This window comes from Passer montanus, unplaced genomic scaffold (assembly GCF_014805655.1).
Source record: "Passer montanus isolate IOZ18808 unplaced genomic scaffold, ASM1480565v1 scaffold26, whole genome shotgun sequence".
NCBI classification, from domain to species: Eukaryota; Metazoa; Chordata; class Aves; order Passeriformes; family Passeridae; genus Passer; species Passer montanus.
The window spans coordinates 1,480,811-1,507,796 of record NW_024367261.1 but is presented as its reverse complement, the minus strand read 5'-3'; the positions used below and the strand labels follow the sequence as shown (position 1 = coordinate 1,507,796).

At 44.6% G+C, this 26,986-nt stretch overlaps 1 protein-coding gene across 9 annotated transcripts in view; it reads right to left on the bottom strand.

Annotated features, from left to right (window-relative positions):
- Window positions 1-26,986, bottom strand: part of RREB1 (ras responsive element binding protein 1) — a 122,016-nt gene that overhangs the window by 87,831 nt on the left and 7,199 nt on the right. For 2 of the 9 annotated variants that reach the window (XM_039712023.1, XM_039712025.1), the window contains exon 1: window positions 13,276-13,607. The exons of the other annotated variants lie outside the window; for them this stretch is intronic. The gene's annotated coding sequence lies outside the window, so the exon portion shown is untranslated. Of the gene's footprint in view, window positions 1-13,275; window positions 13,608-26,986 lie in introns of those variants that run through there. 9 annotated transcript variants of the gene reach the window in all.

The window sequence follows — 26,986 nt, the reverse complement described above, 5'->3', positions numbered from 1 at the left end:
CAGCATCCAGACACATTAAGACAGACAGTCCCAGTCTGAAGGCTTTGTGGTAAAAGAAAGCCATTTCTGAGACCCGATCCTGACACAGAGACATCTACAGACCCCCGTGGTATTCAGCACAGCTGCTGGATGTGCCAGCACAAAGGTGCTCGTAGGAACGCTTAATCACAAATACCAATCTCTCAAAAAGGGACAAGGTACGTATGAAATACATCGGCTATACCTACTTTTCAGTACCTGTCAACTGCTACTGGTGTACAAGTAAGCCTCGTGAAAGGATTTGGCTGAAGAAATAGGGTGAATCTTCATCGATTTATCTATCAGAGCCCCTCACTTGGTTACAGGAAAGTAGTTATTCTGTTCTTCTGCAGCATTAGTAACTTCTCAAACAAAGAAGCCTGATTGAGGCAGACAGTGAGGGGCTTATCAGCTTAGGAAATGGGAAGGATGGTCCAATTAACTGCCAAGCAGTCAGACATAATTCACTCTGACCAGGCCAATGAGAGACGAGTCCCAGAAATGCATGTTCTGTCCATTTATGTAACACCCAAACATTCCCCCCTGCAAAGGCTTCCCTTCTGGAAGCACTGCCTAAGTAAGGAGCAAGCCTCTAGAGGAAAATCTACCTGTATGGCCCTGCACCTGATTAAGCAACCATCGCAGTGGTACAGGAGGCATTGCTAGTCACTACATTGCTGAACTCAGACACTAACAGGCGTCACCAAGCAGACAGCCAGAATGCTCTGTGCAAGGTTATCTGGGGTCCACACCACTGCGCTGTCTTCTCACACAACAACAAACGGGACAAGATGGAGAAGGCACAAAAAGGAAAAACCCCACCCTGGTGTAGGTAGGAAGGTTTCATATCATTTTCCCGAGCTACTTCTGCCTAGCACAGAAATAGGCAGATGTTATGGAAGCAATTTCACAATGTTAAAAACAAACAAACAAAACAACCTGAAGGCAAACTGTATGTGAGACCTGATTAGCTGTGAATCCAGCCACAGTGCTGCTCCTCGGGTCCTCTGCAATGCTTAGTACCCTGCTAGCACAGGGTAAACAGAAAGAAGGCCAAGAGAAAGAGTTAAGGGAAGAAATTCAACAAAATAATTAAAAGAGAGAGTTCTCAGTCAACAAAGCTTTAACTTGGGATCCATAACCTAGGATGAAGCAAGCATTTAAAGTTGACAGAAGAGAAAAAAGAAAAAAAAAACACGTCCCCAAAACACTGATTCGTAAACACAAACATCTGATGTTTAGGGGAAGCATGGAACCTTTATTCTGCAAAAAAATGCGCATATGGGATCTGGTCCATCCTTTGAAAAGTTACCTTGTTTTGTGTAATCCCCTCAGTTTTTAAGTGCCAGACTTAAGACTGCCACAGTGAGAAAAACATGCCATGAGCAGGAGAGTAAAAGAACTGAGTTGTGTGGAGTATTTATGTTACATATGGCAACATCCTATTTGTCAGGCAGTTACCAGGAGCTAAGGAATCTGTGTGGTACCAGCAAACTCGCCTTGCAGCAGGGTGTTAGAGCAAGCACAAAACAGACTATATATGGTATGTTTACTGAATGATTAGGCATAAACATGTTACAGAAGAAATGATGTCTCATATTAGATGCTGGGCTTCCTGCTGCAAGGCAAACCATCCTGCTCAGAAAACAGTCTCACATATTCCTCATAGGCTTCTGGATGAGGGTGCCAGTGAAACCTCTAGAAAACAGGAACAGGTTATGTGGCAAGTAATGATTAACTACGTGGAGGATCAGCCCTCTAAGCTCCACCCGGCAGCATTCCCTGTCTCCTTGCTGCTCTTCCTCCCCCGCTACTTTTCGGCTGGGACTGTTTGCAGGGCGAGGCGGCAGAGGGGATGAAGGCACACACAGGCACATGAGGCACCGAGCGCTGCCTCTGCCACAGGATGACGGGCACAGACAAGTGCACCCTCCTCTCTTTCTTAAGAAACAGCTGGCAGCAAGGGAGCCAGCGCTGCAACCATCCGCCTGCCCCACGTCCAAACCCAGCTGGCACAGGACTATTTCATAACGGGGAGGAGGGGGGAAAATCCTGAAAGGGTAGAGGGAGGAGGGTGTACTGAAGATGCCTTAAAGCACAGAAGAAGGTTCGTATCTGGCTTCTGCGTCCTGCCTAACCTGTTTTGTGGCATGTTCCGGTTAACTCTCCTTTTGGTCGAGGTTGTTCATAGTTTTTCTTTTGGCATCCAAAGCCAAGCTTGCAACCCCTTCTTTCCTCTGACTCCTTTCACGCTCCATCACACTCCAGCACAAACATGGGCACACGGAATGGAGATGCCAGAAAACAAAACGCTGAGTTCATCACAGACTGAAACTGGCTGCAGTTTCTTTACTGGAGGGAACTGGATCTTCCTTTGTCAACTCACCAGGACCATCAGCCCTCAGGTGCCAGACTTCTCACCTTCATCACTGCTTTTTGACATTAGCAACTCCTCAAAAAAACTTAAAACTATACAAAGTGGTAAGGGGGTGGGAAAACAAAGGGAAAAAAAAGTCTCAAACCTCAAAACACACACCTGGAAGATTGCATGCCACACAAATCTAACCAGAGCACAGTGCAGGAGCAGCAGCAGTGAGCACAGCACCAGGACATACCATCACCACCATAGCAGATTTATGCCTTCACTGTGTACAGTATTCACAGCGTTAATGAACAGCCCAAAAATCAGAAATAAACCTGCTAATCAACAAAAGCATCGAGTCCAAGCAGTGCTGGGTGGTTTTTGACAGGGGTTAAGCAGTCAGTAACCAGTGACAAGAACTTGGTGGTGGTTCAGTAGCCATTTTAAGCGTCAGATACATTAATCACGGGAATGCAGTAACAAAAGAACCAGAAGCAAAAGCATGCTTCAGAAAGGAGGACCCCTAAAAGCTCAGCAGCACACACATACCCCTCCATCATGTGCAAAATAAACTTAGAGAAGCCAGCAAAAAAGAAAGATTATTCCATGACCTCCAGAGCACAGCAAATCCCTCAGAGCAATGAGTGTGAGGCATCAGAAACTTCCTGGTTTCCAGGCTGTTATTTCACATGTTTTCTGGGGAGTTTGCATGCTGTGGGAAAGATTCCCAAGTACACTGAAAGCAAGCCTGAAACATCCCCTTCCACTCCCACAGCAAGTATGCAGTCCATAAAAGATTAAAGTGTTGGAAACATATGCTTGAGCAAAGATTCCTCTTTTTTTAAAAAAAACCCCAACACATCAACCGTTTAGCAGTTGATGCATTTATCAAAACATTTTGCCATCCCTTTTTTAAGACAGCAAGGTAGGGGGCAGGGAGATGGAGCAAGTGAGCATATGAGCATATAGAGCAAATGAGATACATGCAGTCTGTAACCCGAACACTGTTTTACAGATGTATTTACTATCCTGCTTTTCTTTGGGAGCTTTTCAGGCCAGGGTGGCTTTTGTCTCTGTGCTATATGCCAGCCAGCTCATAACAAATGAGCAATCACAGAGTAAGCAGATCTGGCTCCTTCTCTGAATCTACTGGGATGCTGAGGCATGAAGATGGGCCTGAAAAAACTGTTTGATTATGAGCCTGATCAACCCCTTCGGTCAAGCGAGTGCCTGAAGTCTGGTACAATTATTAACTGTGCTGCAGTCACATGAAAGAGAACAAGCTTCCCCCTCCCACCCTCATCCCATGGGTAACATTATGTGGGCAGTAAATATATGAAGGAACATGGTGAGGCTGGGGGGTATGTGTAGAAACCTCCACATTTAAAGGATTAATTTTATTATTTCTTTTTGGTGGACAAATTATGGACATTACAGGCAAGACTGACTGATGCCCAGACACGTTTGGGTACCCAAAGGAGAGGCATGAAGTGGGGACTCCTCATCTCTACTCAGTGCTGCCTTCATTAAAGAGGGAAAATCATAGGTGTTTCCAATTTTCCCCATTTCTCAAACACCATGATGATGGAGCTTGGAAAGTATTTTTACTAAAGCACAAATGAGTAATTTCTAAACTGGTGGGCTTGCCTTTTGAGGTGTTCTTATTTGTTGGAGGGGATTCAACAGGTATGAGAAAAGTGAGGTGGGAAAAAGAGAGCACTGTGCTTCTAAAGAGAAACTTTTGGCGTTGAGACAAATGAGGAAGGCAGTGTTGACTAAAACCCTAAGCTGTGATTCAGCTGTTGGGACCAGAGTCTCATGGAACCTCCCTGCCTTACAGCTTGTGCTCATGTAACTGAGAGTGGAGATGGCACTTTCCAAAAGCTGCTTTCCAGGACCGAGAAGGAAACGACAGAGAAAGAGCATTCCACCAGCATGGTACCCAACTAACCCCCAACTCACGCACATCTCAGACTGCCAGAGGGCTGCTGTGGCACTATTTTAGCTGTGAACCAAACATCACAGGTGTGTGTGTGCCGCAGAAACCTGAGCTCAGAAATCCCAGCTGGGATGGAAGCTGGCAGATGTGCAGCCCCTCTGGCCTCCCCCGACACATCCTGGCCCAGCACAGCAGCCCCTCCTGTACAGCATTTCAGCTGAAAACAGTAAATTCTGCTGACCTTAGAAGGGGGGTAAGCAGGGCAGGTGGTGAGAAAGAGCATCAGGTTTGGTATAAGATGACATTTCCTAGACATAATTAAAAATATGAAGTGCAGCGCATCTTTAAGTGGTTCCATCTATACAGTCACTGTGACACTGAACAAGAAAAGGTGGTGGTGGGAGAGATAAACAGCAGGTTGATGACAAACAATAAACCATAAATGAGCATATCCTCTTTCAAAGTGCTACATGTAATTTCTTTTAAGTTATAATTGAGTATGTCCCCAACAAAACAACTACATTTGTAATAGTATACCATGCATCCATTTTATAAAATATTTTAAAATATGCTTTTGCCTTGGCCCACCTACACAAAATAATGAAGAAATATCACTCATCAAGAGCTCCCTAAGAAAAATAAGCCATAAAATAGCATGATACACTCACTGAGCAACACATATTTCTGCAAAACTCCTGTTCTTTATATATTTTGCATCTGAAAACTGCAAGTCTCACACACGCACACACAAAAGACAGACAGACTGCTGCTGTGGACAAAATGGTGCCATTTAATACAAAAATCTGGTTTATGCATAGCCTGGCTGTAGTGCATGCTGGGCCCAAGCAGAGTGGGATGCAGCCAGTTATATCGAACAGTTGTGCCCTCAGCAACAAATGGTGCATTCATAAAACTGGAAAAGCCTCTGTCTAGGGGATCGCAGCTCTGCAAAGGAAACAATCGCTTGCTGACATTTCTGAGGGAGGGTATGGCCAAAAGACGTTGAGGGGGAGAAGTATGATCTACAGAAAAGTTATGCTCAGAAGAAATACCAAAATGTAAGGGAAGAAAACCCAGATCTACCACTGAGCTCCCTTTGCAGTCTCCTTCCATTAGCTAGTCTCTAACAAAAGAGCAAGACCACCTGAAAAGACATGTGGTTGGAAAACACTTGGCCAGTCAAGAGTACAGAAGTAAAAGAAGAAAAGAAAAAGCTTTCTTGTAGAATGCTGGCCCATGAAGAAGCGACAGCCATCATGCAGGCTGCAGTACACAAAGCTGCATGTGACAGGCAGTTTCTCACAAGTTTCTTACCCTTGCCTTTATTAGCCATGCCACCTCCACACTGGTAACTAAAAGCCAACATCTGGTGCTAGCTAAATGTCACCACAGACAATTCCTTTAATAAAATTTTAAAGAGTCTGAATCCCAACAAGGAAATCATTAGTGCTCTGAATGTAAGACCCTATGCGAGTGCTTCAAGACTGGAAAAAATCCTGTCTTTTAAGCTGCCCAGAGCAGTGACTTTGCTGTGCACTAAGCCCCTCCTCCAGGCTCCATGCTACCTCACTCTGGGGATGTTCAATTCACAGCTTCTGGCCCATGTATAGTCCATCTGGACAGCCCAGCTGATCAGCACCCTGTGCTGGGAAGCCCAAACAGGTCTATGGATGTCCAGGTCTTGCTCCAGGATGCGAGCATGCTGTCCAGTCTGCCCTTGGCCTAGGGAGCTCTGGCTCCTGAAGCTGAAATGCCAGACACTGCAAATCAGCCCCACACACACCTGACATCTCTAAAAGCAAATCTGACCTGTCCCTAAGATGCACGAGACACCCATGCAAGTCTATGCAAAAGCACTCCCTTTAGAGCTGAGCAGTTAAGCAGCATGGCTTATTAATGAATACCTGTCGCCTGCTCCATTCTACTGAGCTAAGTAATATAGCAAAAAAACCTCACATCATGCACCATAACTGAAATTCAATGGGAGAGTCAGTGGCAGCTCCTATAAGACACCAAAACAATTAAGTCCCACCTGCACATTGACATGTAATAAGAAACAACTCTCCCCAAGCACTCCTGGGTGCCCTAAGGCTGTGCACCCTATTTCCTCCTGGTGCTCATGAAGCACAGAGGTTCTCACATTTTGCCCAATATAAGTTTTCTCCTAAAAACTTATCTCAACAGTTTGGGAGAACTGACACTGTCTTCCACAGCCAAGGCAAGCCCAGGTGAAGGAGAGACGACAGAAATTTTCTGGCTGACAGAATGAGTCCCTCTGTTATCAAGAGAGCATGCGTTTTAAGACATTATTAATAGAGTCCTCTGGCACTGAAGCCTTTGCAAAGATATCTAAAAAGGGGATGCATGTAACTCTTCCTATCCCCAGTGCACCTAATAGTCTTCTGAGAGCCTATTATGAAACCATTTCAGAGGTTAACAGGACTGTGGTCCCACAGACTGACAGTAAAAGTATTTTTCCACTAAGGTTTTAAAAAACCCAAGCAAGCAAGCAAGCAACTAACAACCAAAAAAAAGCCAAAACAGGATGAGTGGTTCTTCAAGAGAGAGCAAGTCATTCCTGCACCTCAGTGCCAGAAGCAGCCAAAACCTGCAGGTCCATTGGAGTTGAGAATAAACACTGGGAGCATGCACGGCAAGCTACAGTGGGGAGAACAGAGCCATAGCTATTGAGGTACTGGAGAATGAACAGTAATGCTTCTGCTTACCAGCTGTGTGCACTACAAACGACTGCTTTTGCAAGAAAGCTTGTGCTGCAGTTGCATAAATAATTTCAATAGACCTGTATAAAAAGCCACTTCATTAATGCTGGTTATCAGCTAGAGACCTAAAGGAAATACAAAACAGCAAAAGCTTTTACAGATGCATCAAAACAATCTAAAACTGTCTGACTTTTACTCGTTGGTTAGTTCCCAGGCAAGCAAAAGTCTACACATACATGTAATGTTTTGTACATGCTTCCATTAAACCTGCCCTCTGCATTCTAGAATTCAAGTGGCATACATGATTTCCCTCCATAGGCTTTAAAAGGCTTCTAATACAACACATGATCAACTTACTAGGAAATTGTTTGTTAGTTTTAAATTTGGAGAAGGCAACAAAACCACCTGGGAAACTGTGGGAGAACATCAACAGAGTTGAAAAGAAAATTGCATCCCAACCTCCTGAAAAACTTTAATATAAAGCTCTTTAGGAAGTCTGTGAATAAGGGATGAACACAGATGTACTCCATTTGAGAAATGTCCTTACTTTGAAAACTGAATCACAGAATACAAGTCTCCGCATCACCTTGCAAAAGAAAAAGGAAAAAAGTATCCTGCCTGAAATGTGTCACTTTTTTGCTGCTGTTTACTTTGTTTGTTTGTAGTGGTTTTGTAAAATCCCACAAATATTTCAGACTGAAACCACAGTCCATATTTTATATTTAGATGAACTAGGGCATCTTTCAAGAAGCTGTAATGGCAAGCCTGCATGTAAAGCTCTCCCTCTGCCTGTCCTGGGACCTTGCAGCCATTGCAGCAGGAAGAACATGGGCCACCACTGCAGCCCTGCTCGTGACCCTCCTCCCATGCGCTGGCCCAGCCACCCCACAGCTCAGATGCCAGAGTGAGTCCTTGCACCTTCCATGATAAGGGATGGTTTTGAGCAGGATGCTAATGTCTGCAGGTAAAATTTAAAACCAACAAAAAGTCTCTTCCTTTCTTTCTTTTACTTCCCATCTGATCCAGGTGGAACAAACAGGATGGAATTTGCCTCTCGTGCTGATGCTTCCAGTATCAGCCCTGATTTGGATCAATATAAAACGTAGTAGGGAAAGGAGCCTGAAGGTTTCTAACCGGGTGCGTTGAACACCATGACCTCCTCACACCCCCGCCCCACAAATGCTTAACTGCTGAAAGAAATTCCTCTCGTTTCCTGCACTGAATCATCTGTGTCACCACAAAGATGAGATTTTTAACTTTGTGCACCCGTTTCTGATTTGAGGGGCATGCAGTGTAGGGTGTTTCTCAAACTACTGTCAGACTAGCCACACACGGTTTGGATTTCTTCTGTGTTTGATGTATCATTTAACTAAATCTGTGTTTTTCCAATGAGGTACAACCTCTCAGTGATGCTGTTTTCTAGGAAATACATAGGTGAATGCTGCTGCTTCTTTTGCAAAGTATTATTTGAATGGAGCTAGGAGGGACAGGATATGCTGATTTGCACAATTAAAAATAACTTACAATTTGAACTGCAGCATCAGATGCTTCAACAAATTTCATTAGGGCAGATTACATGCTCTTTTCAAAATGCTTTTTTTCCAGACCGCAACGTAAAATCATTTCATTAATTTAGCCACAATTACCTCATTTTCATTGCTAAGCTGATCAACTGTTTTTTAATCACTACAGCAATTCATTCTGCAGAAAAGTTAGTAGCACTGTAGCCCTCAAATGCAATAAAGAAACATCCAAGTCACCCAAGAGAAAGAAAGATGAGGCAAAATGCTAAACCACAGTTCCTTAACCACCCCTCCTAACCAGGATGGCTTTGTATCATTGCAGGCACAGAAGGGAGGGAGCTGTGATCTCTATCTGGCTGTGCACTGCAGAAGTCAGTGGGATCTTTGTGGACGCTGGGTGGGAACAGGCCCCTACAAATACGGAACAAGCAATAGCAAAGCTTATACTCTGCTCTGGATTGATCTGAGTCACGAGGAGCTAAGCTGTCAGTCAGCAAGAGTGCAAGGAGGGCTGATTGTTCTGGTCATCTCACTGGAGCAGAAGAAAAATTCAAGATGCACATCCTCCTTGCAGTACCCCCACATACTCTCACCCAGATGAAAGCTTAAGGACAAGCATCGTGTTTTCACACAGGCCTATTTTTTTCACAAAGTGTTGTCAACCTTCTCCACCCCTTATTTTAATAAAGGAAAACCTACCATCCTTTTGACCTTGGACTTGTTCATTTTCTCTGTTTCTCTCAGTACATGCTCTTTGCTAACCATTCAGCATGCTGCGAGCCCTGATAAAAGTGGTTAATGTTTACTGAAACCTGCGTATGAACTGTACTAAACCTGATGCAGGGGGAGGCAAAGTTCTGCTAGCAGCATCCATGACCAATTAAAAAGAAGCGTTAGCTTGTTTTTCTTTTTAAACTCATCCCCCCCACCCCAAACAGCTGCATGAGTAGATGGGCACGCAGCTCAAGGAGAAGACTGAAAAAATTCTTCAAATCCATCCACCTAGACACTTCAAAATCAGTCCCTGTTCTGAGTACCACAGGCCTTTCAAGAATATACAAAAGGAATGAAAGAACTACTGGGGTTCTCTTTCTGGAGGATGCATATTTATCCCCAAATAATTGTTTTCCAAAACAGTCTGAAAACCTGCAAGTCTAGCAGAACTGTTGAGTGTTTTCTTTTAGCTTTCCCTCTAGAAGTCCACACATCCTTGGCTTGAGCAGTCTTCAAAACATCCTATCAATAAAGTGAAAAAGCAGAATATTACTACTGTAAACTCAAACTACAACTACCAGTTAATCCGTTTTATTCAGAGGCTTTAAATTTATCATAATTTCTTCCCGGCACAGACAGAAACAATCAGCAGTTTCAACAGCTGTATCCGTGCACTATTTAGGAACACTATTTTGTAGCACAGACCAAATGTGTGCATCACCCCTTCTTAGCTTACTGGCATTTTCTCCATCTGCTTTGTAACAGCCCAGAGAGCTCTTACAGACAGCTCCTGCCTCCCTCCCATTGTCTGGTGACAGTGGGATGCTCTCAGGTGTTTAATGACAATTTTTTTTTTTTGTACTAGAGGGCAGCAACAGTGCCGCAGTCACCTTGGAAACAACCAGCACCCACTGTTTGCAGAACAAACAATGGTACCTTTTCAGCCAGCACAAGGCAGGCAGGGCAAGGGGCAGCCAAGCAATTCTGGGACTTACAGGAGTGTTAACATATTGCATTCATTCACTGCGTCAAAAAATAGTTCAGCACGAGGAGCAAGGCGCTCTCAAAGTGAGAGCCTTTGGCTGCAAACCACAGACAAGTGCACAGGGCTCAGAAGGTCAAACAAGTCTCCCCAGTCAGCAATGAGGTCTTTTCCTCTGATTTTTTTACTTGCCCTCCTGTTCCCCTCTCTCATACACACAGAAGGAAGAAAAACACACCTATTTAAACTGATCTTATCCACGAAAAGTCAAGTGTTCAGCTTCCAAGTAGCACTCTCTGAAGTTTTCTCAGTGTGCCAAAATATTTTAAAGAACTGTTTACCCGCACTTGTAGTGCTTTGTACCCAATGCATCAAGAGCTGTTTCCAGAAGCGTTCCTTGTGAAGTCAGTGAGGATTGTGGTTATTCAGCATTTCAGACCATATGCCTAAGCACTCAAACAGTTATATACCCCCTCTTCTCAAAATAATTCCATTTTCACAGAGACAGTCTGCCTGCTTTAAAATACAGATGATGTACACCTCTCAGTGTCTCCCTGTCTCCTCAAGACTTTTTTCTCTGCTCAAAAAACCAGCAACAAAGAAGCGTTTTTTTACCTACAATAACCACAGGGAAAAGCTAAATATTTAAGGATTCAAGTTTTATCAATTTAAACACACTCTCACAAAGGGCTTCACTCTTGTGGCCTGTCACAAGCGGAGTGTTTAAAGCAGAATGGACACTGAGGTGTCACTCAGATACTTTAGTGCTTTACAACCTTCCCACACCGCTTGCAGACACCTACACTGCTGAGAGCAAACTGACAGCAGTCCAGCTGCCCAGCTCGTCCATATGGCCACTTAGGAAAGGATTGCAAGGCCCTACAAAACCACACTGCTGCTTGACTCCTGCATAAAAGGGCATCCAGGTGTGCTGTGAAGGAGTGCCAGGCACAACACACCCTGCTGAGAACTGCACTGAGGTGATGAGAACTGTACAAAGGTACAACAAAGCAGTTCTTGGGCGAGATCTGTAGATTTCCACATCACAATATAAACACTTTTCTATAGCCTTCCACTCATCTTTCACAGCACACTCTGCTTTGGCAAAATAAAAAGGGGAAAAAAAGGCAGATCTCCTTCAGACCGTCAGTGGCTGGTGCTGTCCTGCAAACGAAAGCCTCCAGCAAGCTTGTCCACATGGGCTGGACAGGTTCACTCACGACTACAACCATGGTAGCTCCGTTGAGTCAGACTAACATTACTAAAAACCTACCTTAATGTTCATTAAGATGCAGGTTAGCACATTAACTGGTCTTGCACAGCCACAAACACGGCTTTGGACATGGTAGGCTGTACCTTAAGGAGCATCAAGAGAGCTTTTTTTTTTTTTTTTTAATTGTGTTCGGCTAACTCAGTTGACCTCAAACAATTGAGACACACACCCTTTTTGCCTGTCAGGACAGGGTCCTTCTCTGTCTTGCACTGCTGGGACAGGAGAAGTGAAATATGTATGGAGGTGATTCACATACAACCCATCCTTCACTTACTCCTAATAGGGGGTGGAGGGGAGGGAAGCATATGGGTGAAAAGCCGCAGCTGTTCCAAGGCTGTTCCAACTTTACAGCACACGATTTATGGAAAACAAAACAAGAGGAGCAGAAAAATAGGAATTTAACATTACCAACCCAAAAGAATCATTGTAAATACCTCCTGCTCTGTGCAAGGGCTACCCTGGGCTCCATCTGCCTTCAAGGCCGAGAAAGGAAACATTAAACTTGAACAGCAGCCAGGATTCACTGCCTGCTTCCTACCACGCTTAGATGGGGCAGTCTCTACCTGTGGCAGAGCACAGGGCGAGCACTGCCCAAGCCTTGTTCCTGCTCTGCCCTTGGCACTGTCACTGCGAGTGCCAGCCAGAGCCCAGCCAAGGGGCAAACACAGCTCTGCCCCGCAGCATCCACAACCTGCTCCCAGCTGGGATGGGAGCGTGTTCCTCGCACCCCAGCACCCGGCTCTGGCAGTTTTGGCAGGAGCACGTGCTCCAGAGGGCTCTGACACAGCTGGCGAGGGAGCTGCGGGTACCAGTCGGACGGGAACACGCTCCTGCACAGGACAGGCTTTCAGCGGGCCGGGGCTGCTACTCAAGGCACCGCCCCACTGCCCAGACGAACAGGGATGCAGGCACATCCCCTTCGCTCGGACATCACTTTTGCCTCGGGCCAAAACTCCCCGTGGCCGTGCCCAGGGGACCCAGGCCTCCGTGCCACGAGGGCGAGGGAGCAGCAGCGGCTGCAGCAGGGCCGGCCCTTCCCTCCCTTCCCCCCGCGCAGCCGCCCCCACCCTCCAGGAGCTCTATCGCAAATCCCCAGGCCGCGCCGACTGCCAGCTGACAGAACTGTTTAGTCAGCAACCAGCGAGAGAGGAGCGGCCGCCCCCCTCCATCCTTCCCGGCTCCTTCCCCGGTACCTTCCCCGCCGCCAGCAGCGCCAGGGAAAGAAACATTCTCGTGCTCCCCAACCCCTCCCCAGAACGGTGAATACGCGAAGTATTCACATTTCCGAAAAGTTTGTCGAGCTTTGCACGTAGCTGAAAGATCCGGGTTGTTGTTTGGCTTCTTTTTTTTTTTTCTTTTTCCCACCCGCTCCCCTCGGTGCTTTGTCTAGCCCTCTTTCACCACCCTGCCCCATCCCCCAGGCGAGAGGAGATCCAGAAGCGCTGCTGCTGCTGCTGCTGGAGGAACTTCCTCCATTTGCTGTGGGAACATCGCTCCGGCGGCCCCGCGCCCCGCGCCGCCCCGCAGAGGAAGTGCAACATAATAGCCAGGCCCCAGGTGCCAAGGTTAGCCTGTCCTTTTCCTCTCCCCGGGATGATTTCCACCCCTTTCAACACCAGCCTCCCCAAGAGCAAGGCCTTTAAAGCTGCGTGTTAAAAGTTGCGAACAACAGCAGCAACAACAACAAAACAAAGCTGAAACCTGCTCAAGCACCACCGCACGGCCTTTGCACACCAGAACTTACATGATTCAGAAAGGTCGAACACTGTCTATGAAGCGAAAAGTCTGGTTTTATCCGTGCACTAAAAAGCTGAACAACTTTAACCGTACTTTTCTCCGTCAGAGCAGCAGCCCAGCCCGTGCCAGCGAGGCAGCAGTGCCACCAGCGTATGGAACTGCCTGTGCTGGCATTCTCTGCTTGCCCAGGGCAGATGTAACAACCACAGCAATACAAATGCCTCGGCTAAAAGGAAACCCGCATCTCAGGCCAGGCTGGAATAATGGAAACCCTGGGCAAATGGCGTGGATTTAAGCTACCAGGAAGATGGAGATCAGCACCCAAACAGTTTCTCAGAGCATTGAGTACACAGTTTCCATTCTCTAAACATCTGCATAACTGAAGGCACAAAGTAATTTAAAAAGAATAGGTTTTAATGGAAAGTCTCACAGTGTCTTATACTTTTCCCTTTTCAGTTTGTTTGCTTGGTAGAAAAGCATGCATCTGCTTCCTCCAAAATGCAAAAACTCAGTGTTGAGGGAAGCTCCTACACTAGCTCATCTCACAAAATCCTCTGCCTTTCCAGGTGGAACAAGGGGAGATTAAAAGGTGTAACCATGCCCTAGGTGTTATGATGTAATCCATAATTTATGCAGAAACAAAATGTCCCATACTGACATCCCTGTAACAAAGCATTTATTTGGCTTATACAAAAGTGTTTCATGGCAGAAAAAGTGAAGTCTCTCCTTTACTCCTCTTCTACCCATAACAAAATACATTCATGCATTCTTTTTTGCCTTTCCTCCCAGCTGGATATCCATGCAACTGGCTCCAATTAATTTGATTACTAAACTCAGAACTGAGGAAAGTGAAGAGTTAGCAACCTGTCTCAGTTTATATGAGACACTCCTGTTACTGTGAACAGAAGGAGTTACTGAAAAGAAAAAAAACAACCCTACAGTCTCCAAATAACTAAGCAATGGTGAGGACTGAAATTCTCTAGAACAGAATGATTGAAGTTCAGAACCCCTTAATTCTCTCTTCCACGTTTCAGTGCTAAAACCTCACATTCTACACAGGCTGCCTGCTGCCAAGAGATAGACAGCTGCAACACAGAGACACAAAAAGGAGGTGTCTTTTGGCTGGAGTTTTAGATTTCTACATGCTGCCCTGTTTTATATGCTACTCCCCCAAACAGTTACAAAAAAACCCCTGCAGAAATCTAAAAACAAGTGAGACTATTGTAACTGAAGATAGCTACTAATAGAGCCTGTATTAAATGTGCAGATACCATAAGGCCCTTTCACAGTCCATGCTCCTCTGCAACACGACAATTTTCTTGGAAATGTGGTATTGCAGTCTTTGTACTTACTTGGCTTTTAGCATATGTTTAGTTTCATATCTTATAATAGAAGCCTGGGCATTCCAACAAAAGAGTGAAGACTGATGTAGGTTATTTTCCTTAAGCTGGTATTTCTGGGCTGTGATTGATACTCTGCCCCCGGCTACTCAAACCGACTTCTTTCACAAAAGACACACCAACACTGGCAAAGATGCGCCAGATTTGTACCAGTCCAGTCAGAACAAAACCTGGACCACAATCTTACGTGATGAAACATGATTTCCTTACACAATATCAAGCATGATTAAGAAAGATACTCTCTCAAGATGGAAATTAATTTGGAAACAGAAAGAACAGCTAAAAGAGACCTGATTTCCAGAATTTTTTACACAGCTAATGCAGTAACAAGATTTGCATCAAGAGAAAAAACAAAGAATGTGTGATAAGGTGGGAAGATGAGGCTATCTCTGCATCTAAAACTCTCAAGCCTCTTGATAGAAACAGCACATAGTTTTGTGCTGCTTCCACTGAGGATCGACATCTCTGCAGAAGCTCTTCCCTTCCTTCAGCTGCTCATTTCCACGCCAGGGAAAGCCTATGACTGCCCTCCCTTTATTGATCAAAACAAAAGTTGGTGAGGAATGACTGTTCAAAGACACAAAAAATTAAAGAGGTCTGGCTACTCAGAACGTTTTAGAGATAAGGCTTAGAGTGAAACCCCACAAACACTTGTATCAGCATCTCAGAAGATTACAACAGCACGAGTGAACTGCTAGAGGTGAGGGGGTAAACAAATTACAAAAAAAAAACCAAAACCCAAACAACCAAACCTCTTCAAGCTGGTTTTACTACTTCTTCATCCTATGATGTCAAATGCCCGTTTAGGTTGCCAAGGAATCCATTCTGAAGTCACTAATTCAATGTCATTATGAATTTTTTTATTTACCGAGGCAAAGACACACCAGAAAAGGGAAAGCTGGGAGAAAATACCTAAATATCAAAAGACTCTTAAAAAAATCTTCAAAGAGATAAAAAACATCAAGAACAGATCTCCATTGAGATGTTTCCCTTTGCATTGTTTGCAGTCACATACCTGGAAGACTACTTGCCTTGAAGTGGTGGAGGGAAGATGCCTGAATACAAGTGGTGTTAAACACAACCTTTAAAGGCAAACACCACAATGTACCTGAAAGACAGGGGCAAGTGGGAAAAGGAAAAGGGGAGGGGAAAATAGCTCTATTAACATAAGCCTGCCACTCTTACAGTTACTGGAATCACAGCAGAGGTACCTATGAACTAACAGTAGCCATGGAGGGGATGCTCATTCTCACCCTCAAGTAGGCTGAGGGCAGCTAAGAACCTACATGTTACAAATGAAGCATTTTTTAAAAAATGCAAAATGGTTGTGCTGGTTTTTCAACATCACAGCTCCAAGACAGCAAAGACACTAAGCCAAACATACACAGCAGATGCAGTTCCTATAGACAAGGACAGATACAACAGTTTGCTAATCACCCCCCACCCACACAGCAAACTTGAATGAGGCTCTGTCTACAGGAATCCATTAACCTAGCAGCACTGATTCCAGGATCAAGGATCCATCCCAGCAGGCAATGCATCTTGTTGCATCCATGTTTGATTCAACAACCGTCCAAAGATAAACTGGCAAAAAGGCATTCCACTTGATTCTTCCACCTTTCATCCCGGCCCTTGCTTCACTAGGCAGACATGATGGTTCTGATGGTTTGAGCAATGGTCTTTTTAATAATGGTTGCCTGGGCTTTTAAAATCTGTTCTACCTGCACTGCAATCAGAAGTCCTGTCATCCTCTGTTCTCCTCTCACCTCCTTCTTCTAGCACAACTACATCAGCTGCACAGTAAATCTGCTAAGAGAACCCACTGAGCCAAAACTGAACTTTGAAAAGACACAAATACAAAAAGTCCTTATCAGCTTTCTGGCCTAGCACTTTAGGGAATACCTTTAAGGTATTTAAAATATTTATTATTTTGAATACATACCCCAAGAAAACAAGCAGTCAAGAAAACACTTCTAATTAAAGCAACATAAACATGCCCTCCTGCTTACACATACACAATGACTTTATTTTATGTTTATTTTTAGGTTTTCCTGAGCTAACACCCAAGAGCAGAGAGACACCTGCAAAGCATATACCATGCTAGGGCTTCATTCCTTGCTCCTCACATGACCTTTATAATATTAAATTTAAGCCACTAAATGCATACAGCAGCAGCAGAACAATACAAGAGGAGCTCTGAATTCAACAATCAGACCTACACCCACAACCTGATAGTTTAAAAGAACAGCCCCTTCCCCCTTTCTCCAAACATATGTGCTTGCTACTTTCAAATACTATATAATTCACAAAGCCTACAGAGCTCAGTATTAAGTGCTGAACAACTTATTTACAATGGTTTTACACACAGCAACCTTCAAAGATTATCATCATAAATCAGAACTACCTGATGAACAGGGCTTGTTTCTCCTCAGACCACTACATTCATCAATCCTGAGAGGCTTAGTACATGGAGTAAACAACCTAGATAAAACTGAGTTCCCACTGTGGAAGGCTTTCCCTACCAGGAGGTTTCAAATCACTAGTGTCACCCTTGCAACTAAGTTCCCAGTTCAGGCATCTTGGAATAAAGTTTTCAACAGCTAAACACAAATCAAATAGTATACATCATTTGGTGGGCAGGTTAAGGTAGAGCTTTAAAAGGCAAGGTTCTTTCTTAGGCCATGTCAGCAGTGAAGAATGTGCAGCACACAGAGGAAAAAAGGGGTTAGCATGACCTGATCCAAACCTCTCCTTCCTCACTCTCCACAAGCGGCTGCATTTCGGCAGCCTCGTAAGCACTGATTTGTAAAGCAATCTCACTAAGTAAATACTAGCACTATGCCTAGCACTGAACCAAAATTGTTTCCTTTGTAAAAAAATAAAATCTCAAAGTCCACCAACATGGACCAGTCAGTCCTACAGGTGGCCAAGTGGGTTCACAACTAGCAAATACAAAAAAGGGGATCGAGAAACAGTAGAATTGCAGAATATGTTAATTTTACTTCAGTGAGCTCCAAACAATTCCTCTGATACCAGCCAAGAATAAACTGATGGACGAGTCCTAGTCATCATCCCAAATCAGCAGGCAAGCACAGTAAGTGGGCAAACTTTAATGTGGGTAATATCTCTCCATTTAAGTGGAACCTAAAAAAACACCCAGAGCGAGCAAGGACAAATGTCCCTTGTCTCTGGTAAGTTGTATTCACCAAGGTTTTAGATACACAGGGCATGCTTCAGGCTGCCATTTGCAGGGAGGAAGCAGGGGGGCATATTAAGTGAGAGGATACAGGAACATTGCTCATAGAAACCAGCAGTATATCTGGGAAGGAAAACAGAAAGAAAAGCACCATTTAAACAGGGAGTTCTCAAGCAATCAGGATGGAAGTAACTGAGCCAGACCTACAAACAACCTCACCAATCATCATCTTCTGACTGTGACTTGCCAACATAGAGAAAGTTTCACAAAAAAGCTGCTGCAGAATCATGGCAGCACCTGGAAATCTTTAAAGCCTGTCCAAGTATATGTCTTACAGCAATAAATATCTAGGCAAATAAAGTATTTTTGGCATGTGCATGTGATAGATGTTAACTAGGCAAACCAAAGCTTTTAAAAGCATTGATGAATGTTGTAATCAAAAGTATGGAACAAATTCTGCATAATAATGGATACTCAGATTAGGACTCCAACCTGGGAGGAAAGCTGCAGAGGTGATACAGCAGAGGTCCAGAAAATACTGAAAGGTGTGGAGAAAGTTGGTAGCAAATGAATACCTGCTATTTCCCTTAGTACAAGTCCTAAATAGTATTAAGTGAAAACATAAAATGAGAGATTCAGAAAATCAATTTTTCAGCCCCTCTCCAACAGAGCATGCAGTTAAACTGCAAAACTCACCATCACAACATACCAAGAGCCAGTACAGGGTCAAAAAGCCACTGAACAAGCTCACAAAAAAAAGGATTCTTGAACCTACTTTAACTACATAAATACCCCTTGGCCTGAGGGATTCCAGAAGCATGTTGCTGGTAGACTACATTAGGAAACCATTACTAATAGACGCCCTCTTGCCATACTCTCTTTTGATAAATCCACATTGACCAGCATCTTGGGCTTGACAAGCTTTGGGTCTGACCTGGTATTAAGACACAATCAGGATTCCCACTGGTTTTCAGTTTTGCAGGCAAAAAACACAGCATGACCTACTCTATAGCATTCAGTACAGAACTAAAGTACCTCCTGCAACAGATCCAGAGGCATTTCTGCCAGCCTGAGGAAGCATTCTCTGCTCTGAATCCAAGCTTCACTGGAGAAGCAGGTAGCAGGAACTGCTCATTCCAGGACAGGGCAGTCCTGAGGAAATGTCACCAGAGCCACAGCTTCAACGTGATTGAGGTCAGGGTGATTTCAGAGGTTACTGTACCAGGCTGTCATCCCTGTCTGACGGCCCGTGGTTACTGTGCTTGCAGCAGAGACACGTACAACTCCGGAGATGCCCATAATTGAAGTTTTGACTACCACTCAATTCAATTCAAACACAGCAAACTCTGAAGTGCTCCGCTTGGGAGGAGACACATCCACCCCTCTGCCTCCTCTGCAATATAAACCAAGCCCTTCATCCAGAGCCAGAGCAGATCAGCAGAACAAGAAACCTTCAGAAAAAAATTAATTTTTTTCTGCATCAAACATCTGCTGGGGTTCTCACCCAGGCAGTGAATACAGGCATGCTTAATTCCAGGCCTTTGGATAGGAACAGTTGTTAGAGGCTCATTTGTGGACCACCTCCACCAGAAGAGCCCAGCACAGAGCCAGGCCTCTTGTTGGTACTGCCACAGGCCACATTAACTTGTCACCTTCAATATGCATCCAGCAGAGTTCGGGTCATGGATTTGCTGGAAGTTCATCACTTATTCAGGCTTTTGTGTGAGAGGTCATTGCTGTCAAACTGTCTGCTTTCACAAGCACAAAAGCTCATGTTAAAATGTAAATACTTACAGGTGTTCCACTAGGCACTCAAGATGAAAGTCAGAGCAAATATATTAGTCCTAGCCATATTTTACAATGCTGGTAGTACTTGAATGTCATCTGTTTGTGAACCAAGGTTTTTATGTGGGTTCATCAGCCTAGACAGGAAGCATGATCTAATGGTGGAGACACAGGACTGGATTCACACCATTTGGGCTCTTTTTCTGCCTTACTGTCTCCGTCTGACCTTCAGTAAAGAAATTCTTCATGCCACTGTTCCAGTTGAAAAGAATGTGACTATATGCTTACTCGGCCACATATGAGGCCATGACCCTATGTCATTTTTCCTAATTACTACAATAATTCTGGAATTATACGGGAAAAATTAATCCAGCTGATAAAGTTAACCTGAGTTAACAAAAAGCAAGAGCCTTATAAAAGAGCACAACAGCCTCCCCCGCCAATGCCTGTGTTTCACTGTTTGTTTTTCAAGACAGAATCCCTGCAACTTATTATTACATTGCGCTTGATGGAGAAAGCATTTTGCAAATTCAGCTTTGCAAGAAGCCTGGGTAGGCTTGCTCACCCCTGTCGCCTAGATTTGCGTGCTGCTTATGACTTTGCAAGCCATTCAAAGCACGACTTCTGTGTTGGGATAACACCACAAGACTAGCAGCAGGACTATGCTGGCACAGGCCTACTGGGAGAATCAACTCCCCAGATGTGGGAAGAAGCAAAGCCGGCACAGGCTGCAATCACCACGTCACCCTGGAATCCAGTTTCATGTCCAGTCCAACCTCGTTCTGTGATTGAGCTGCACAGTTCTGGAAAAGCTGGTATCCTCTTCCCTCAGCACTTCCAGCTATATGTCAGATTCTCTTGTGACTTCTGGAAACTGCTATGTTAGCTACTAAACTGGAAAAAGGCATCTTTGGCCTGAGAGGAACTCACATTCATCCAGTCCAGTACCTATGACAGGGGTAATTTTGCACCGTGCATCCCACATCATGGAGGTCATGAGAGAAACCCCCCCTCCACCCTGAACAATGCAGAGGCATCTCCATCAGGGAACCTGGTTATCAGCACACCAGGAAAGGCAGCTTTGGTAAACCTCAGGGGTGACACGGAGTGCCGCCTCTCTGGAACAAGCAAGGGGAGTGGAAGGAAGCTGCGAACAACTGGGCTCTTCTGATGTGCATTCCCTTCCTCTGCTCAAGCACATGCAGGAGGCCAAGTAAGCGCACATGACATGCTCCCTGCAGGATGCCACATCCTGCCGTATTTCATACAGCATCCCAAGGCAAGCCAGATACTTTTCAAACACAGTATGGTCTTTGACAGTATGATCTGTCACAGTGTGAGAGGTTCTCAGAGACAACATAGGGGACAAAGGAGGGAACAGCATTGACAGATTTATCCAACAGTGCCGAACTGTTCCTAGCCACACTTCTTTCAGAAGGAAAAAACCCAAGCAAACAGACACACTGCAGCCACATGCAAATTTTACAATGCATATTCCTTCTGCTCTTTGCTTTCGGTAACTTGCTTTAGTTTTATGAATTCCTCCTAACTCTCACTCACCCAAACCCTTCACATTCCTATAGAAAGTAGAGGTCTGTTTAGAAGAGGGGAGAGAAAAAAAGAACTGTGGAAGTGGTTTTATGTTCTGCTTAACCCCCTCAAGCTGCTCCCAGCCTTGCTCCCCATCACCCCCCCCACACGGTGCTGTGTTTTAAGGAGCGCTGGTTATGCTGACATCAGTGAGGCTCCGGGGGCCATCTAGGCAGCTGTTCCTGCTCCTGTGTGTGGCCACGAGCCAAATCACTCTGCCTTTTTGGTGATGTTCCCTCCTGCTGGCTACCCCCACTCCCGCCCACACGTCTGCAGGGTGGGGCAAGGTGGCCACTGGCAGCCTCTCTGAAAAAACATAAGTGGAAAAAAAGACTGGCAGCTTTCATTTCCAGCCTATGGTCAGAAATGCTCAGTGATTTTTGACAGGGTGCTGTGGATTGAAAGAACTGCAGCTTCTCTTCCCGGAGAGCCAGAGACCAAGTTGCCCTTAGGACTTTGTCACCTAGAGGAGAAAAGCACGTGCTCTGCCTTTCCTCTCCCCATGTGCAGGGACAGCCCACCAGCATGGAGACCACTCCATACAGCTGTTCCTGTTTTAAAGCAGACCCATCCATGGAGGCAGCTATTCTCCAGCCAAATGATGACAGAGGAGCAGAAAGCTCGTCCCGATTGACCCACATGCACAAAACAGCACAAGAGATCTTCCAGGCACAGAAAAGGGAGGCCAGTGGAGCACTTTTTCTTCCCTCTGCTGCTCCCCACGAGGGCAGGAAGCAGTGTGAGGGCAGGAGAGCTGTGCCAGGGCACCTCTGGGCCCAGCCTGTCCCAGGCGGGCAGGTTTTAGGCAGCTGGCTCTCTGCAGCCAGTAATCCCAGCGGCGGGGTGCGTCCCTGTGCTGAGCCACAGCCAGATCCAGGGAGTGAAAAGGTGACAGCCAAGCCAGCTTCACATACACCCTCAGAGCCTGCAGCTCAGACCCCATGTCAAGATTAGGAAAGTATGCGCACACAGAGAGCACATGAGCTGCTGGAGTACTTTCATTTAACTCTTGCCCACACCGTGTATTGGAGAAGTCTGAGTTCGTGGCCATATTTCTGGCCAGTTCTCTTCAAAACTGACTCTTCTCAGGCTGCAAGAGCTGTGGCAACTCCTTGGGCTGAGCAGTGCCTCCCAAAGAAGTTCAGAAGTTGGTGAGGTGAGTTTGGAGATGTGGCTCACACGGGTTAAAGACTCTGGCTTGTGTCACCAATACTTTTTCTTAAAGTTTAAGGCAGGCCCCAATCCCGAAACACTTCCCCTAACTTTTGCCCATGCCAGTATTTTGACTTTAAAGGAACAACCTGCTTAAGCAGAATTGTATCTGTGTTTAAAGTGTCTGCAGGATCAGTGCTTGGCTTGAGCTAGACTTGCCACTGACATATGCACACACACACACAACCCCCCCCCAGCAAATTCAGAAAATACCTTGTGTGCTATCAGGAAAAGATGAAAAAAAAATAAGGATGAAGATGGTAACCTGGTAACCCCCACCAAGGCACAGTTTAAAATTTACATATGTGTATGTTGGAGGATGATTCACCAGGGCAGGAAAAACAGAGATGCCTGAGGGCTATGGCTGGAAGCACAAGAAAGCTCCCTAATACTCAAGTTCATCTGGGCAAAGGGGAGTCCCAAAACCAAACAGGTTTGTATACTACCAGCACCAGAAACACTGATAATTCTGGGAGTCATGCTTTTAGTTTTATCTCTTTGAAAGAGTAAGAATTTAGGTACTGTAATGTTAGCAATCCTACAGTGCAAAGGAACACTCCTTCAGCCACGGAAACAAATGCGATTCTTTACTTCTCTGTACTGAGCACAAAAGCAGCACATAGAAACACAAGTTTCCCTGGAACAAACCAGTCAAATTCATTCAAATCTTCCCGAAGCACAACAGGGCAGAACCCATTCCTGTTCTCAGAGCTTATTACAGTAACATGACTAAACATGCTCAGCAGTCCAATGTGATAGGATGCATCCATTTGCTGATGCCAGAGGAAGATGCGTGTCTCTCCTACATGGCACTGCTCTCACAGGCTGCTTTTCAAAAGATGTTTTGAAAAGCGACCTGCTGCGTACATTCTTAACAAGTCATAGTATCACCGGCTGCACAAGTGTTTGACCTCTACTTGCTATGCACTGTGGACAAAAATCTGACATCAGCTTATTCCAACCTTAGTAACACCAAACTGCTTCTGCAAAGGTGGTTGGAACAGACTACAGCAACGCACAGATAAACTCCCAGACAGGCCCCTGGAGTGCTGAAAGTGCAACTAGTTTAGTACATGAGCCCATGTGTTTTAAATTTGGGTTGGATTAATCCAAGTAAGTAACCTGATTAAAATGGGAGTCTTCTCTGGAGGTCTAATTCATACATGTTTCCATTACTCCATATGCTTTTATGCTGTATAAACATAACGAATGATACATACATCACTTTTGGGATGATTTAAGAATGCAGTTTAAAACTACAACAGAAGTCATTCAAGGCAACAGAATGAAATTACTTTGTGAATGGTAAGAGCCAGCAACTGCTCTTCATTTCATCTTGGGAAGGTGACATACTGAGGGGGTGACATCTTTCTATTCCCAGTTTCTCCTTCTAATTTCCTAATTTCAGAACCCTGATATTTGTTCCTTTTACGTACAGACCTAAAGCAAAAAGGAGAGAGAAGAATGTGATTTGACTGGTGGTTTAGAACACATATTAAAGCTAGGTATTTGCTTCTAAACCAAACAACCAGAGGCAGACTCCTGAACAGGTATATATACTTGCACCTATACTGCCTAGAAAAGAAATCAATAAATAATCTGTCCCTCACGTGCAAAGCAGGTGTTTATGAGAGCTGCCCAAATGCTGCTTTGCAACCAAAGCTGTCTATTTATGAGGAGACACCTCAGCAGGAGCAGTGCAGGCTCCCAGCATGCCTCTACCTTGGTATCTGGAAAGGCTCCACTATGGGGTAAGAAGATAGTTATAATTAAACATTTATACTGAGGTAGTGCTGTGCAGGTCGGTTCCACAGTGTGTTAGGTGGCTTTTCAAAACTCAGTAATTGAATGCTGATCCCTGCCCTGAAGAGTTTACAGCGTAGGAAATCAAAGTATAACACTTGGCATCTGTATACCAGGAATTAAACAAAGACCACCACCAGATCATTTCCTGGGTCTTTGGACTAGGCAGCTCACATAAACATCCATTACCAGAAATACTGGAAATTTTTAAATCAGCAGTCTGGACTTTCCTAATCCACATCTGTGCAGCTCTGTTTGAATTAGTAGCTGGGACAGTAACTACAGCATGCAATTTGCACATGCTGTTGGCATCTTCTTGTCCAGTGTAGATTATTTTTGGCCCAAATACTTTTTAGCAATCATTTTGAAAAGACAGCGAGCACACAAACGGAAACATTTACTGCAAGTCAGTCGATTCAGGCCATGCAAGCACAAGAGAGGCTGCCAATGCACGAGGTCGAAAGTCAGGCAACAGCAGATCCTTCTGTCCTGAATCTCCGGGACAACCCCAGAGAGGCATCAGTACATCTACAATGTGGTGCTAGCACACGTCGGCTCGGGGCAGACCATGGCCACGTGCAAGCCTGTGGCCTATGTGGCCTTGCAAAGCCACTAACCCACATCTCTTTCTATGGAGATTGAGTTATGCAATGGTGCAAATAAAAACTCTGGCCCCAAACACACAGGGGCCATCTCTGTCCCAAATCCATCCTCGGGGAGATTTCTCTACATTCCCCTTTTCCTGCAGGGAAGCACAGGCCTGGGAAGGACAAGTCCTACTCCTACTCACTAGACTGAATACACTCAAGAAAAAAGCACAACCTCTAGGATTAAAAAAAAAGACACAGCAGTAGCCAGACTTGCAACGATGCCCAAAACCTGGACGGAAGAATTTAGTCAAAATAGACTATGATACTGCAAATTCCATTTGCTGTTTATCAAATAACCTCCTAAAACAGATGCACTGACTTTGTAACTACACCTATAGGAATTTCAAACACCAAAAAAATACAAAGACACTGTTAGTATTTCAGTTTTTAAAAGTTTCCTGGCATCTTTCATACTATAAATTCTCAAGAGCTTTCAGCTGTATATACCCCACATAAAATCTTAGTCCAGAGAAGCCTGAAAGAATTTTGCTGTTGATTCAAATGAAGACACGTTTTCTACTTCTACCTACTATTTACATATCTATTGATTTTTTAAACATGGAACAGCAACTGTAATGGGGCATGATCCTTGTTCACCTTATCTACTTACTTGTTCTGTGAAAACCCCAACTTTAGTTTGTTGGTTTTTGAGCATTTAAAATGAGTAACCTTACTATTTATTTCTAACTTTTTTTTTTTTCCCTCAAGGGAAAAGGGAAGCATGGAAAATCCTCAGTCACTAGATTTAAAGAGCTTACAAGTTCCAAAAGCTTTGCAAGCAGAGATTGGGAACTGCTTGAAACTGCACTTACTGAGGCCACAGAGTTTACAGAATCCACCAGATCCTTTCTGCCGAGTTTATAACCTGCATGGCTTCCTCCCAAAGTAACTGGCATCCACTCTGAGGTATGGATCATTTCCCTCACCCCTAGAAATTCACCCCCTGCTTTGGCTGTACACAGTACTCACTGCACACTCAGCAAAAAAGACACAGCAATTTTGCAAAAAGGAGGAATGGAGACAGAGGATGGAGAATACTTCTCCCACAAAGTGTAGGCAACACTGATATTAAAAGAAATCTTCACTTTTTGAACAAAAGCAGTTTCCAACAATAAAGCAAGTTTACACCAGGGAAACAGGGGCACTGTGATACAGCTCTCTTTACCCTTTTACATGGACAGTCAGGCTCCTGACAGTCCAGAGAGTGACAGGAGATCTTACCAAGCAGAAAAGACATACTTGGTAATGCATGTCTGCTGTATTATCTGCTGGAAGGGCTGGGAAGTTGGTCCAAGACTTCTTCCAGAAGCTGCCAATGCCTACAGTCTTGACTGTAACTTGGAAATACAGTAGGATGTACTTAGCAACACCTGGCTGGGCTATCTGATAAGGTAGAAAAACAAATGATGCAGTGATTGGAAGAACAGACCAATATAAAATATATTCAACAACTAAATACAAGATGTAAGTTACATCTCTGTAGAGAAGCACTTGTCACTGCACTCACAGTTCTTCCCCTGGAAAATACAGTCAAACCTAACGAATGGAATCCCTTCGTAATCCAGCTACAGCTCTTCTACAGCTGCCTTCTATGGTGCGTGCTTCCCCTTCCTGAACCTTCAGTGCCTTACTATGAAAGCAAGCCTCCTCCCTCACCCCCAAAAGCATAAGGATGCACACACAGCTAAGTATGTGAGTTGTGCTGCAAGTTATCCAGCTGAAGACCATTTCAGGATACCTTAATGCTTTTGGGGAAAAGGAGGGGATGAAGCAGGTAAGCACATGCACATAGATGCCACAGAAACCTTGTGTGTTTCCGCAATACACTGGCAACTGCATCAACATCAGAAAAAAAATGCACACTTGGGTGAGGAGCAGCACACAGGTATTCATGACCTGGTTGCTTCTCATGTTCTCAAAACACAAAGAGCGATGAGATGTGATGAACTTAATTTAATTAAGAAAATACAGTTTGTGTAACAAAAAGAGGAACTTAAACTAGGGTCTTTCCCTAGCCAAAACTGTGAGTGGTCCAAATTAACAAGGAAGTAGTGCTGCATATTGGTACAAAATCCAAAGCAG